The sequence below is a fragment of the Salminus brasiliensis genome, chromosome 10 (genome assembly GCF_030463535.1).
Source record: "Salminus brasiliensis chromosome 10, fSalBra1.hap2, whole genome shotgun sequence".
Lineage (NCBI taxonomy): Eukaryota > Metazoa > Chordata > Actinopteri > Characiformes > Bryconidae > Salminus > Salminus brasiliensis.
In genome coordinates, this window is record NC_132887.1 from 6,239,019 (window position 1) to 6,252,300 (window position 13,282).

Genomic DNA, 13,282 nt, shown 5'->3' on the forward strand with positions numbered 1-13,282 from the left:
TAACCATGTTCTGATCATCGGCAGCTAATTTTAGACATTTAGAGTAGTAATAAATGTGGGGGGTGTCATTTTTCCTCACAAAAAAATTACATTTTATAAAGGAAAAATAAATTAACAGGTGTCTCCAGACTTTTATAATCCATATAGTGTATGTTTGAGTATGATAAAAAAACAAACAAACACAAAGGTGAATCCAGAGCCATGCTGCCTTGCCATCAGCAGCCGGAATCTGAGAGAGCACAACTGGCCAAGAGCACAACTCTCCAGCTGGGTAGATAGTGCTCATGTCCCTCATCACTCTAAATGTGATGTTGGCCAGCACAGGCATCTATTAGCTGACGGGGTGGAGCTGGGGGCCTAGCGCTTTCCTACAAGCATGTCAGTTTCTAGTGATGCTACATTGGTGGCAGTTTGAAAAGAGGCGGTGGCTGGATTTGCATGTATTGGAGCATTGTGTTGGGAGTATTGCTAGAGCTAGGGAGAGCTATGAATGGGTGGGTTAATTGGCAGCAGCAGAGTGGGGCAAAAAGGGATCAAATGTGCTAAAACAAAGGTTTTTCATGGGGTGTCCTAATTGTTTTGTCTCAACTTTATAGCGCAACACTAATGAGGGAGCAGGGATCAATTTCGGTCACAGCCACCATAGCCGCCACTAGACCCCTTTTAGATTCGCTGGTCTATGTCCTCAGTTGCTATGCTCTCGCAGCTGAAGTCTGGTGTGGGACAGCCTGCAGTTGGCAGCTGCTTTCCCAGCCGGGCGAGGGCTGATTTTTGAGGGGATGCGAGGTTTGAGCTTGGCTCACTGAGATGAGCTGTTGGGAGACTAATTGCAGACTGTAATCTGCTCTGATTACTAGGAGAGGAGCGAGCAGGTGTGTGTGCACACACACACTTCAGCTCTGTTCGACACAGCTGCAGCCTGACCGCATGCCAGGCAAACAAAGGCAAGAGATACCAACACACACACTCACACACACAGACCTACACACAGACCTTGAATGAAGCCATATCTCTCCATTATCCACCTGCAATTAAAGACCAGCACACCGGCCTCACCCGGCCTTCATGTTTACATCCCAACAAGTTTTCATCACAGCAACCTGGCAGCTCGACACTAACGTGGCAGTGAGTGACACACAGTTTAGGACGCAGGGAGAGCGGCGGCTAGGACATAGCACGCCCAAGTCTCCTTAAGGCTTTTTGTAGAGTTGTCCAGAGAGGGAGGGAGGGAGGGAGGGAGCGAGCAAGCAAGAGTGTATGTGTGCAGGAAAACACACTGAGTTTGGTGCTGGAGTCAGCAGGATGCAGAGAGAGTGCATTGAGTTATCACAGCACTCTCGCCCAACTCACCGCTGACACGGCCAATTAGAACTGCAGCTAATTTAACACACACACACACACACACACACACACACAAAAACTGCAACCCAACACTCCAAAATATGAGTGCTATGCAGCACTAACTGCCCTCTATAACCTTGAGGTACAAACACACTGTCCCCTCGAACGGTCTTTACCACAGAGCTAACAGCCCACAGTCTGGGTCGGCAGCAAAGGCTAGCGGTGACAGCTGACCGTTCACGGAGCAGAAATGTGACACTGATGTTTACTGCCCTCCGCTGTACTTAATCTTTGTGTCAGATGACAATTTATTCGTGTCATTCCATTACTGCGCCGTAAACTGTCCCCAGTGAAATGCTGCTCCACTAATCAGTTCCCTCGCAAACAAAATTACATTTCCAATTGAATTTGTTTCGGGCCTGGAAAAATATGAGCGGCGGAGGGGACAAAGCGGCCCGCTGGCTGCAGCAGAGCCGTTTTCTTCTGATAATTGAGTTAAAATAATACAAAGCACAAGGGAACGCTTTCACGTCGAAGCCTGGCAGAGACGTGTGTTTGGAGAGCATGGAACAATTCCACATTCCAAACAGTGCGTGGCCGGCCAGAGGTCTGTCTCCTCTCTATTACTCGCTCGGTGTTGTGCAGCCATCCACTCAGATTCCTCCACTCCTATGGCCCTTTTCACTTATCTTCTGCAAACACTGGGGTAGGCGGACGGCCGCAAGCCCAAAGTTTGCTCTTGTTGATAACGCCATGGCAACAGGGGGAGCGGCATAGCTCCGCTTCTGCAGGAGCGCCCAGCTCAGCTTTACCTGATGACCGGCTTTGCTGACTGGGCTACAGAGCTGTTATTTTGGGAGGGAGCAGGTTGAAGGAAGTCTTTTTTGTTTGTTTGTTGGATTTTTTCCTTATTCTCCCAAAATGGTACAGCCAATTAACCCACCAATTCGTGGCGTTGGTTTCCCCACCACAAAAAAAAAAAATGGTATGAGCAGATGTATGGACCTTCAACCGTAGACGCAGCTCCTCTTTTTTGGAAGGCGGTAGAAGTTATATGGTGCCACTCAGACTACTCCACTACTATTTACCATTTGCAATGAACACAGATTAAATTTGGCATCTGCTTTTATCCCATCCGTGCAACACACACAGTGGACAGTGAGCACACGTGCCCTGAGCAGCCATTGCTGGGGTGCCCGGGGAGCAGAGAGGGTGAAAGGCCTTGCTCAAGGACCCAACAGTGGCAGCTTGGAATCAAACCCACAACCCTGTCATCAATAGCCCGAAGCTCTAACCGCTGAGCCACCACTGACCCATATCAGTGGGTCCGCTGTAGCACCAGACCAGACGTTCTAACACCAAGTAAACAAAGATGGCCACCCCCATTGTTTAATGGAAAGCAGGGTGGATAGACAATCAAGTAGAAGCTTCAAAAAATTATGCAACTGCAATGAATCTGACCCCAACACGCACGTTTCAACCAAGAGCCCTCTAGGCGTCTGCACTGTTTGCATTACGGGAGTTACAGGGCTTATGGTGCCATTTGGGACTGGGCTTCTGAATGATTGGGGGCAAAGTGGGAATAAACTGCAGAAAGCATAAGGGTTCAATAAGTCGAGTAACCAAATAATCAAATAATAGTCCAAAGATTAATTGAGTATAAAATAATCATTACTGACATCATCAGTCAATAGTGTCAGCTCATCACTAATCGTACTTTTTCGTGTCCCAATCCAGTTTTTCTGCCCTTTGATTCGATCGGACTACCCGACTACCTCCACAGCTCAATGCTGGAGGGTTTAAACCCCTTTAGCCCACGTTTGGCATTAGGCATGGCGCCAATAGGTTCATGTTCATCTGCTCCAGAGAGTCCTATTCTATTGGCAGTGCTTCTCTCTTTAATCACTGGCTTCTTCACCACGCCAAGGAACCGCTGGTCTAACTCTGACATGGACCATGTTCAGGTGACAGCCCCTGCACCTGGACCTTCAGTCCGTACAGATATAACCTCAATCCCGACGGAATCAGCAATTACTGATGACAGGAGTAAAACACTCACTCTTCCCCTGATGTTCCCGTCAGGCTCTCCTTATTCCCCGTCAGTTTGAAGAGAAAACTGTCTAGGAATAACTAGGGTCGTTAGTAGGATTTCAAAGTCACTCTGTCCTCTGATAAAGACCACTTGACAGGCGCGGGTGAAATGAAGCCTGCCGCCGCAGAGAGAGCTGATACGGCCCTGATTAGATCCTCCACCTTCAGGAAGGTGCTGATGCACAGATATTCTGAAAAGGAGCAGGCAGATAGAAAGAGGAAAAATCGGAACAGCAAACCAGGAGAGCTGACAACTAGGCAATTTCCACATGCTCTTTTACATCACTCAACTCTTACACACACACACACACACATACTCCACCACTCCGTCCTGGTGTGGTCTCGAGTGTTAACCTCAGAGGAGAGACCTGGGTGCTGTACGTCAATCATCCTCTCCTGCATCTCCTTGCAGTTTACTCAACCAGCAGAGCAAGCACAGCTCCACACACTCCAACACACTCTGCTACTGCCAGTGCTCAAGCACACCACCATTACAGAATACTGCTTTCTGTATTGCCAACCTTCTCCTCTGAGGTTCGTCTGGTTTGGTGCTCAGACCAAGGCCGAACTGCAGAGCATTCTCCAATCATCTGAGCAAAAGCATCTTATGCAGGCCGCTGTAATCTCAGAGATTATTACTGGAACCTGCTTCCATATAGTAACAATCAAATCTGCAGAGCCATCAAGAAGGTTCCTGCCATGCATATTCACTAACCAGGTCTTTTTGGAACCGTGGGTTGGATGGTAGCATTTTCTGCTTCTGCATCTCAATGACATTCAATGATGCTGAGGTCTGGACTCTGGAGAGGTCAATTTCAAGATCAATTCTGAGAGCACCAGCATCCTCTATGTTTAAACGTCTTCTGTTTGCTTTGCTCAGTACGAGCTACTTGATCAGCAGCGGTTTTCTTCTCAAAACCATCTGTACATGTCTCCAGATCTGAGGCATGACTGAAGCTTGTCTTTCTTATCTATTTCAACAAGGTGGGCTTGAAGTGCTGTTTATCTGATGGAGACTCACCAACCAAGTCAACATTCAATGATGCTGAGGTCTGGACTGTGGAGAGGTCAAGTCGTTGAGCATTTTCTTGCTTTGATTTCATCAATTGTTCTTCATCTGTTTGCTTTGCCCAGCAACAGCGTCATGATCAGCACCACATCCTTTGAGGCTCATCGTCTTATGCTTATAGTGGAAGAATGGGCACAAACACCTGAGGACGTTTTCAAAACCTGCAGCGAGAGTGAAGCTTGACTTTCTTATCTCAAAGAGGTAAGTGAAGTGCTGTTATCTCATGGAGGCAGTTTTGGTGGTCTACCAGGTCTAGATCGTCTATCTAATCCATCCATCCGTCAATTCAATCTATCCACATCCTTATCTGCTTCTTCCCGGTGAGGAACGTAGCGGATCCAGAGCCTACCTGGAATTATTGGCAGCAGGGCAGGGTATACCCCCTGGACAGGGGACCAGTCACAAGGTTTATCTGTTTGTACTTAATGGTTCTTTTGACTGGAAGTTAAATCACCAACCGAATGGCAAAGCACTGCAAGCATCAAGCTCATCACATCAAATTCCTCACACATGAAGGTATACTTGGCGAGTAAAGAGATCCTGTTTCTGATTCTGCTAAACTAAACAATGACAGAGCAGCCTTGCATGCCATCGTTCCTCCAAGCCCTCCTTGTCTATTCCATGCCGTAATCCCCATCTCCCATCTCACTCCATTCACGGAAACATTACGTGGGTCTGCTGGCACAAAAGGGGGCTAATTTGTGGGGTTAGGCTCATCAGTAAAGGCCTCCATGGTCGGCCCTTCAATAAGCCGTGCGACTTCGTAGCCTTGACACCGTGCCGAGTGACTCACCAGCTTCGGTTCCCTCTCCATCTGATGAGCTCATTCAGGAGGCAGCGGACGCTCCAGAGCCGTCCGTCCCAGCGCCAGGCTAAATGAACAGCTAGGCTAAATGAACAGCCATTCAGAGAGAATACAGGTCAAGAGGGCTGAGGGCAGTCCGTAAGTAAAGATAAAAGAAAGAGGAGTGCTGGAGCAGAGCTGAGGAGAGCAAGGGTGGAGAGAGCTAGACAGTGCTTTGTGAGCAGGCAGGCGCAGACACAAGTGTGTATATGTGTGTGTGTGTGTGTGTGTGTGTGTGTGTGTGTGTGGTGCGCGCAGGCTGATTTGCACATTAAAAGCCAAAAATGTAGCGCAGCTTTGAGGACGCCACCAGCAAGAATTTCCACTTTCTAAATAAATAAAGAAGGCTGACAAAAAATCCAGTGTTGAAAGTGATAAAACATAACTTTTCTAAGCAAAGTCCTTGAGCAGTAAATCAATGCAGCATCAGTCCTGAATGTGAACAATGCTCCCAACATGCTTTGACACTGAGAAATGTCAGTCGGGCCCTGAAAGTGCGCACTCCCCTCGGCTCGAGTGGAGGCTCAGAATGGGGGGGGGGGGGGGGTTCTATGTGTGTGTTGGGAGGGTAAGGCTGAGACACAGCAAGATTGAGAGAAAGCATAAGGGATAGAAGAAGCATAAGGGAGTGAGGATTGAGAAAGAGAGAGAGAGAGTGAGAGAGAGATTACAAAGAGCAAGAGACCAAGAGAGGAAGGAAGGACTTTAAGAGAGAACGAGAAACAAGGCGAGAAGGAGAGAGAAAGAGAGAGAAAGAGAGAGAGAGAGAGAGAGAAAAAGACAAGGAGAAAGGCCTAAAGGAAGGTAGGACAGGGAGAGTGGAAAAAAGAGAGAGACCGGGGGGGGGGGGGAGAACAAGACCATAAGGGAGGAGAGAGAGAGAGAGAGAGAGAGAGAGAGAAAGAGAGAGAGAGAGAGAAAGAGAGAGAGAGAGCAAAAGAGCGAGCAAGAAAGAACCAAAGAGAGAGCTTGAAGGTGAGAGAAAACAAGAGAGACGGTGAGCAAACAACAGAGGTCAAGGAAGAAAGAGGGAGAGAGAGAGACAGAGAGAGAGAGAGAGAGAGAGAGAGAGAGGGAGAGAGAGAGAGAGAGAGCATGGCACAGAGCTAGGTGTGGAGCAAAGAGCCATTTACACAGGAGAATGGACCTGTGCCGGGAGAGACCTGTAAAATATAGTTGTTTATCCACTCGACAGTGGGGCTGTCTCTTCACTGACAGAACAAAAATGAAAGCAATATCAATGAAATATGACACTGATGATGGGCTGGGAGAGGAAATGGAAATGACTCGACTCTCCCGAGCTTCCAGAACGAGATATGGCTACGCTTGCACTGAATTCAGAGCTGCTTTCCACTTGTCAGGTTTCTCAAACAATCAGGACACCTTCTCCACCGGGAGCTCCCTCAGACAAGCAAGAGACCCAGCAGGTCTGGAAGAAACTCCTTGTGTAGAGGAAAAGAAGAGTGCCGTTAATAAACCACCTACAGTCAATTCGTATGCAAGAGAACGAACCGCTGACAAGTCTTTTCACCTAAACCACTCTCAGAAGATAAGTCTCTTCTCCCTGCATGTCCTGAAGTTAGTACATCATGTCATTGTGTGTGTGCGCGAGTGTGTGTCCTTATGTGGAAGTCCCCCGGTGGTGGCAGGAATAGACCGTGTCCAGTGGCTGCACTGCCAGAACTGCGAATGTCCTTGATGTCTGCAGAATGGAGGACAGCACGCTCCGAGTGAACAATGAAGGTCCAACAACAATGCTGATCCGCCAAATCTCTCAGCTCCGAAGCCCATCTCTCCACAAACTACACAGCTGCTCAATGCTATCCCATGCTTCCTCCCGCTTGAACTTGAAGCCCATTGACTTTTTGGAGGGATTTGCAGTTTGGTGCAGTTTGGACTGTGCGGTTCCTTGGGCTGCTTCAAAGCTTCTGAGCTATTCTGACCTGGGTCCTGCCAGCCAACCAAACCTTCCTGACCTCAGGCAAGGGGCAGGGGTGTAAGCACTAAGCAAAGCATCTGATTATTCTATCAGGACCAGTCAAGCTCCTATAAGAGCTTGGCAAGAAAGAGAGGCAGCACATTGAGGCAAGGCAGCTCTGTTTTCTCTGCTAGAACCACAAGTGTCTACAAACCCCAGCAATGGTCTCCAAATCCCTGTCCTGTCCTGGAGGTTCACCTTCCTGCAGTGGTTGAAGGTCTGCACCTTCCAGGTCAGAATCAGACACTGAATCAGAGTCACAATTTGAATCAGAATCACCTCAGTCGCCAGAATGTGGGAAAAGCAGGAACGTCTTTTGTCATGTAGGAAACAGGGTGTCATGCTGACAGCAGCACAAACAGAAGAGCAGTGACATTCTGACATAGTTACATCGGAAATACGCAGGAATGCCTGAGCACAATTCATGGTAACACTAGGGCCAGTATGTGGCACCAACTGGGGAACTGGGGAACTGACGGACTGTGGAACTGTGGAACTGGGGAGCTGGAGAGCTGGGGAGCTGGGGAGCTGAGGAACTGAGGAACTGAGGAACTGAGGAACTCGGGAACTAAGGAATTCGTGAACTGGGGGACCTTCTTTCCCTTCTTTCCTCAGAGTGTGTTGGCTGCCCAGTGATGCCACATCGGCGGCAGTTCAAAAAGAGATGGTGGCTGGCTTTGCATGCATCAGAGGAGACGTGTTAAGTTCTTACCCTCCTATTGTTGGGAGCTTTGCTTGGACTGGGTGGGTTAATTGCCAGTATCAAAATTGGGAAAAGAACCTACTCTGCCTATAGATAGATGTCCAAGAGGTGACCGCTAGTCAAGGAATACTTGCTATAGGTTGCTGCCAGGGAATTGTTGAGCAAACAGGCAAGGAAAGAGACCGAGATCCCCAGAAAAGAGCTAAGAAAAAGGGAATAATGAAGGTAGATGTGCTTAAATTCAGCCAAATCAAGACTGGATTAGAGAGAGACAAGAGAGCACGGCTTACGGCATGGCTTTGTGTCGGGCACAGGGCACTGCTAGGCACTTAATGTGTCTCCCAGAGGTAAAGCAGTCAGGGGTCTATCATTCATTAGGCAGGTTCCATCATCACGCACATTCCAGACAGTTAATCACTGGGACAGGAAGAAAAGACCTTGAAGGTCACAAGGGGAAGAGAGAGAGATGAGGGGATCAGGGTGAGGGGTGAGGGGTAAGGGAGAGGGAGGAGGAGACCAGGAGCGACCTCGTTTTGATGGAAGACACGATGCCATGTCTTTATTCATCCACAGAAGGACGTGTGATCTGAAGATGCACCATGAATCGAGACCTTTGCCACAGAGCTGACAGAGCAGACGCCTCGTCTGGTGACAGATCGCATCCTGAAAACAAGTCTAAAATTCAGTGGAGAACGTCTACTGGGACAACTGCAAATGACATCTAATGGGACGAGTGTAAATGACATCTAATGGGAATATTTGAAGCATCTTGCTTTGCTGTTCTCTGCTGTTGCTGGAACTAGGGAGCCTACCTCCTCATCATGCATATTCACTGTCATTCTCCATCAGGTGTTTTCACTCTGATGTTTTGACACGTTTTTCTGCCTCGCCGAGTTCTCCCCCCTGATTTGCTTTGCTGTTTAATTTTTTTCCAAAAGGGGGGCGGCACAACCCAGGTCGTTTGACAAGCCAGAGACTGTTGCTACATGATCCCAGACAGACAATGAAGGATGCAGCGGAGCCCCACACTTCACTGCCCCAAAATAAAAAGCGCTTTGACCTCCTGCGCATCTGCTTTCGCCTCTCAACTGTGACCGACTCAACCAGTGGCCTCCGCCTGCCTACATAATGCACCGTGCTTCTTCGCGCACCGGGCCCGAACCCCAGCCACCGCACTGGGAAACTTCTGCCGAAATGCAAATATGTCAAAAGCCTGAGCAGCAGCGTCTGAAGGTGCATTCAAGCCCTGAAAGGGGCCCGCCGATGCTGCGATTGTAAACGGACACGCTCAGACCACGCACTCGGAGCAGATCAGACCGCACTGACAACCGTATCCAAAAATATAATGGCCACTTTCTGCGCTGGAATTTGTATAATATTTGCATGTGAAAGAGGAGGCGAGTAGTTTGTGGTCAGTGGTGGAGGGTAGTGCACACTGTTTGCTGGATTTTTAGGAGATAGTTGGAATAGTCAGACTTCAGCTTTGTCCACCAGCCATAGTGGTAAAACAACAACGCACTGGCTGAGGAGGGACTGTGGAGGCAATGTGTGTTGAATTTTTTAGAAATCAGGGTGCTGAAGTTTTAAGCAGCATATACACTGATCAGCCGACTAAAACGACTGAGTCAGAACATCTCAGAACATACCTACCTAAAAGTGCTCCAAGGAAGGCTAATTTATACAATTCATGAAAGCCCCACCGCATACTCTACATGCTTCCGTCCAGTTGTGCTATTCACCGTTATGTGCTACTTAGTGGCCCTGTTTTTTTCTTGTAATTTTACCTACATTTTCTACCTTATTTGGAAGGCCAATTACCTACTGACCCCCCAGCACCAGTACATCTCCTCCAACATAGGTGAAGCCCCTGCCTTTTCTGAAGTGCCGCTGTTGCAGCATCGCTAGGTAGCCAAAAGCGAGCAGCTCCCCAGCTCGGATATAACAGCTAACAGATGCCTGTGCTAAACAACATCACACTAGGAGTGATGTGGGGAGGAAGTGCCATCAACACAACCCTGATTAAGCAAAGCCAATTGTGCTCTCTTGGACTCCGGCTGCTAATGGCGAAGACATACATTTTTTATGTTTTCATGTGTTTTTCATGATTATTCTGTTTTCCCATCGTATAACCTCATCTTACTGTTACTTGTTTGAATGTTAAATTAAATTAAATACATAAAATTAATAAAGGCAATTTAGGCTTTCCAAATATGCTGTCTACACTTCTGCTGGGAGCATTTCCTTTTATGGAGCTGTTAGCCTATCGAAACATCAATATACACTAAAGTAGTATGCTTTGACAACACATCAGAAGACTGGTTCTGTATCTCTCAGCTTGTCAGCAAATGCATGTGTACAGCTGTCGCGCTCAAAGCGAGATTTGTATTTATCGCAGTGGTGTAAAAGTGAACTCCACAACTGTAGAGGGAGCCTTGGAGCATAAAAATGCCAATTCTCATATAAGCTGCCTTATCTCGACTTACGTTGCTCCAGAATTTCTGTTGCCACCTGCACAGACATTCCTCATGCACCCCATTCCAACACCACCCCCAAAAGCCCCCCTCAAAGACCCCCTCAGAAGACTACAGAAGCGATTCACCAGCCATCCTCCCAGTTTAAAGAAAACAAGGGGCTGACACATTTCCTACCAACAGGCCCTTCCTTCGATAACACACCACTTCTGTCAACAGGAAGTCCTTTCAGCGGCATGTTGCCTTTATTCCACACACACACACACACACACATATAACTTCAGCCCACTCTGACCGAGACACGCACTTAGTGTGATGGAGGGGAAGGATGAGGACTCTGCTGCCGTGTGCCTCCAAGCTGGCTGCTTGTGTATGTGTATGTGTGTGTATACGTCTGTGTGTATGTGTGTGTGTGTGTGTGTATGAATGTGTGTGAGTAAGAGACCTTCAAACGCTCTTGGCCTGAGGAGGCAGGGCTTTTTAAAAGCTTGCACAACACTCCTGAAATCAATTAGCGTGCAGTCACTGGTATCAGCATTACGCACTGCCTCCTATTACCTCAGCCCACCGAAATAACTCTGACCAGAGCAGCGGACGATGCTAACACAGCCTCAGCGCACAAACGTGGCACACACACACACACACACACACACACACACACACTCATTTGCGTGCATATAAACACATGAACACACAGTCTTTTGGCACGGGTCAGTGCCTTAAGTCATAGTAAAAGCCTCCAACCTCTCCACTCAGCCAGACTCTTTAACAATGCCTATCTGCACATGAGCCTTACTCTTTACTCCAGCATCTACAACACACACACACACACGCGCACACACAAAACACACACACAGAAGAAGACCGAAAAGTTTGCAAAAGCTGCACAAACTCACATGAAGTGCTGAGGACATTTGAGGAGCAGGGAGGAAGAAGAAGAGGAAGAGGAAGAAGAGGAAACCTGAGATTGACCTTCATGAAGCCGAGGCTACTAATGGGAGAACTGGCAGGAGAGAGACAGAGAAAGAGAGAGAGAGACACTGACATAAAGACAGAGAGAGAGATAGAGAGAGAGAGAGAGAGAGAGACTAACATAAAGACAGAGAGAGAGAGAGACACTGACATAACGACAGAGAGAGAGAGAGAGAGAGAGAGAGAGAGAGAGAGAGAGAGAGAGAGAGAGAGCAGGCACTTTCTGCAGGCTGCTGTGATGACATGCAGCCGCTTTTTTTTTAGTAAGAGGGGCTTATCTTTGTCTCTATGGTAACTGTGTCTCTGGGTGGTTATTAGAAACCCTGAACTTCCTGTGCTTCTGCAGATTCAGCCAATCCGAGGCAGCGTTTTTCATAGGCGGGGAGAGCTCTGCTATAGGCAGCGGCCGATCGGCCACATGAGGGGGCCATAGATACAGAAGGTCAGGGGGAAAAAAAAAACTTACTGCCAGGGAGAAGAGAACTGAAGACTTCTCCCAAACGGCCACAAACACAAAAGCGAGCAACGCCGGCCCTGTCCAGGCCAAACAAACAGCCGGACGGAGCAGACGTCACCTCACCGTACCAGAACGCCAGAGAACTGTCCGTAAAGGAACTTTCCGAACAGAATAAAAGTCCTGCATTAGTGGTGGTGAGGGCTTTACAGGCCTATTTTTAGCAGGAAGATCTTCCACGCTGTGAAGATAGGCTCAATTTTTCCAGAGGGACACTGCTGCTTTTTTTGTTGTTGTTTGGAATAATGGAAAGTCTTGGAAAACACAAGCTCAGCATCTCATATTCCAACAGGACCGCCAGGAGAGCGGTGTGGTTTAAAGAGTCACAGACTAGGAGGGCCACAGCAAGAGAGAGAGAGAGAAAAACACACACACACACACACACACACACACAAATACAGTAAGACAGTAAGATAGAGCGAGAGCGAGAGCAAGAGAGAGAGAAAGAGTTGGGAGAGACAATAGGAAAGGTAAGGAGAGACAGAGAAGGGGAAATAAGCGAGAGTGAGGGAAGAGAGAGCATAAGAAACAGGAGAAGAGAGAGAGAGAGAGAGAGAGAGAGAGAGATGAGTAAAGGGAAAAGGAGAGAGAGGACACAGTAACGAGAAAGAGAGGGAGGAAGAGCGAGAGAGAGAGAAAGAAAGAAAGGGAACAGAGATAGAGTGAAGAATGAGAGAGAGAGAGGGAGAGAGAGAGAGAGAGAGATAATAGAGAAAGTGAGGGAGAGATGGACAGAGGGAGAGGCATTTAGAGAGAATAGAGGGAGGCCGAGCATAGTAATGAGAGAAAGAGAGGGAGGAAGAGAGAGATAGACTGAAGGAACAGGCGAACAGATGAAAGCATAGAAAAGAGAGAGGGAGAGAGAGAGACTAGAGAGAGAGAGAAAGGGAAGAGAGAGTGAGCATAGGAATCAGAGGAAGAGTCACTGAGAAAGAGAGAGAAAGCACAGGAGAGAGTGAGCGAGAGACTTGGAGAGCTGAGTAAGGAGGAAGAGAGAGAGAGAGAGAGAGAGAGAGAGAGAGAGGGAGAGTCCAGCCCTGACAGCATTAAACCCCTGACAGCTCTGTGCCTCGCCGTGTATTCACACATTCCTGCACTCGAGTTAAGAGGCAGACACTGGCAGGCTTAGGGCTGAGCGCGGCGCTTAATGCTGCTGAATGCTAACAAGTGACAGAGAAAGCCCGGGATTAGCAGAGCAGAGAGAATAGAGGGAACGCAGGCAAACAACAGAGGCAGCTTTTCAGCAAAGAGACTCCTGAAGGAAGAGAGAGGGCCAGAGCGAGAGAGAGCGAGAGCGAG

The 13,282-nt window shown here is 48.2% G+C and overlaps 1 protein-coding gene across 1 annotated transcript in view; it reads right to left on the reverse strand.

Moving 5' to 3' along the window:
* The window catches only part of foxn3 (forkhead box N3), a 134,413-nt gene that overhangs the window by 119,856 nt on the left and 1,275 nt on the right, over positions 1 to 13,282 (reverse strand). The gene's annotated exons all lie outside the window — the stretch shown is intronic.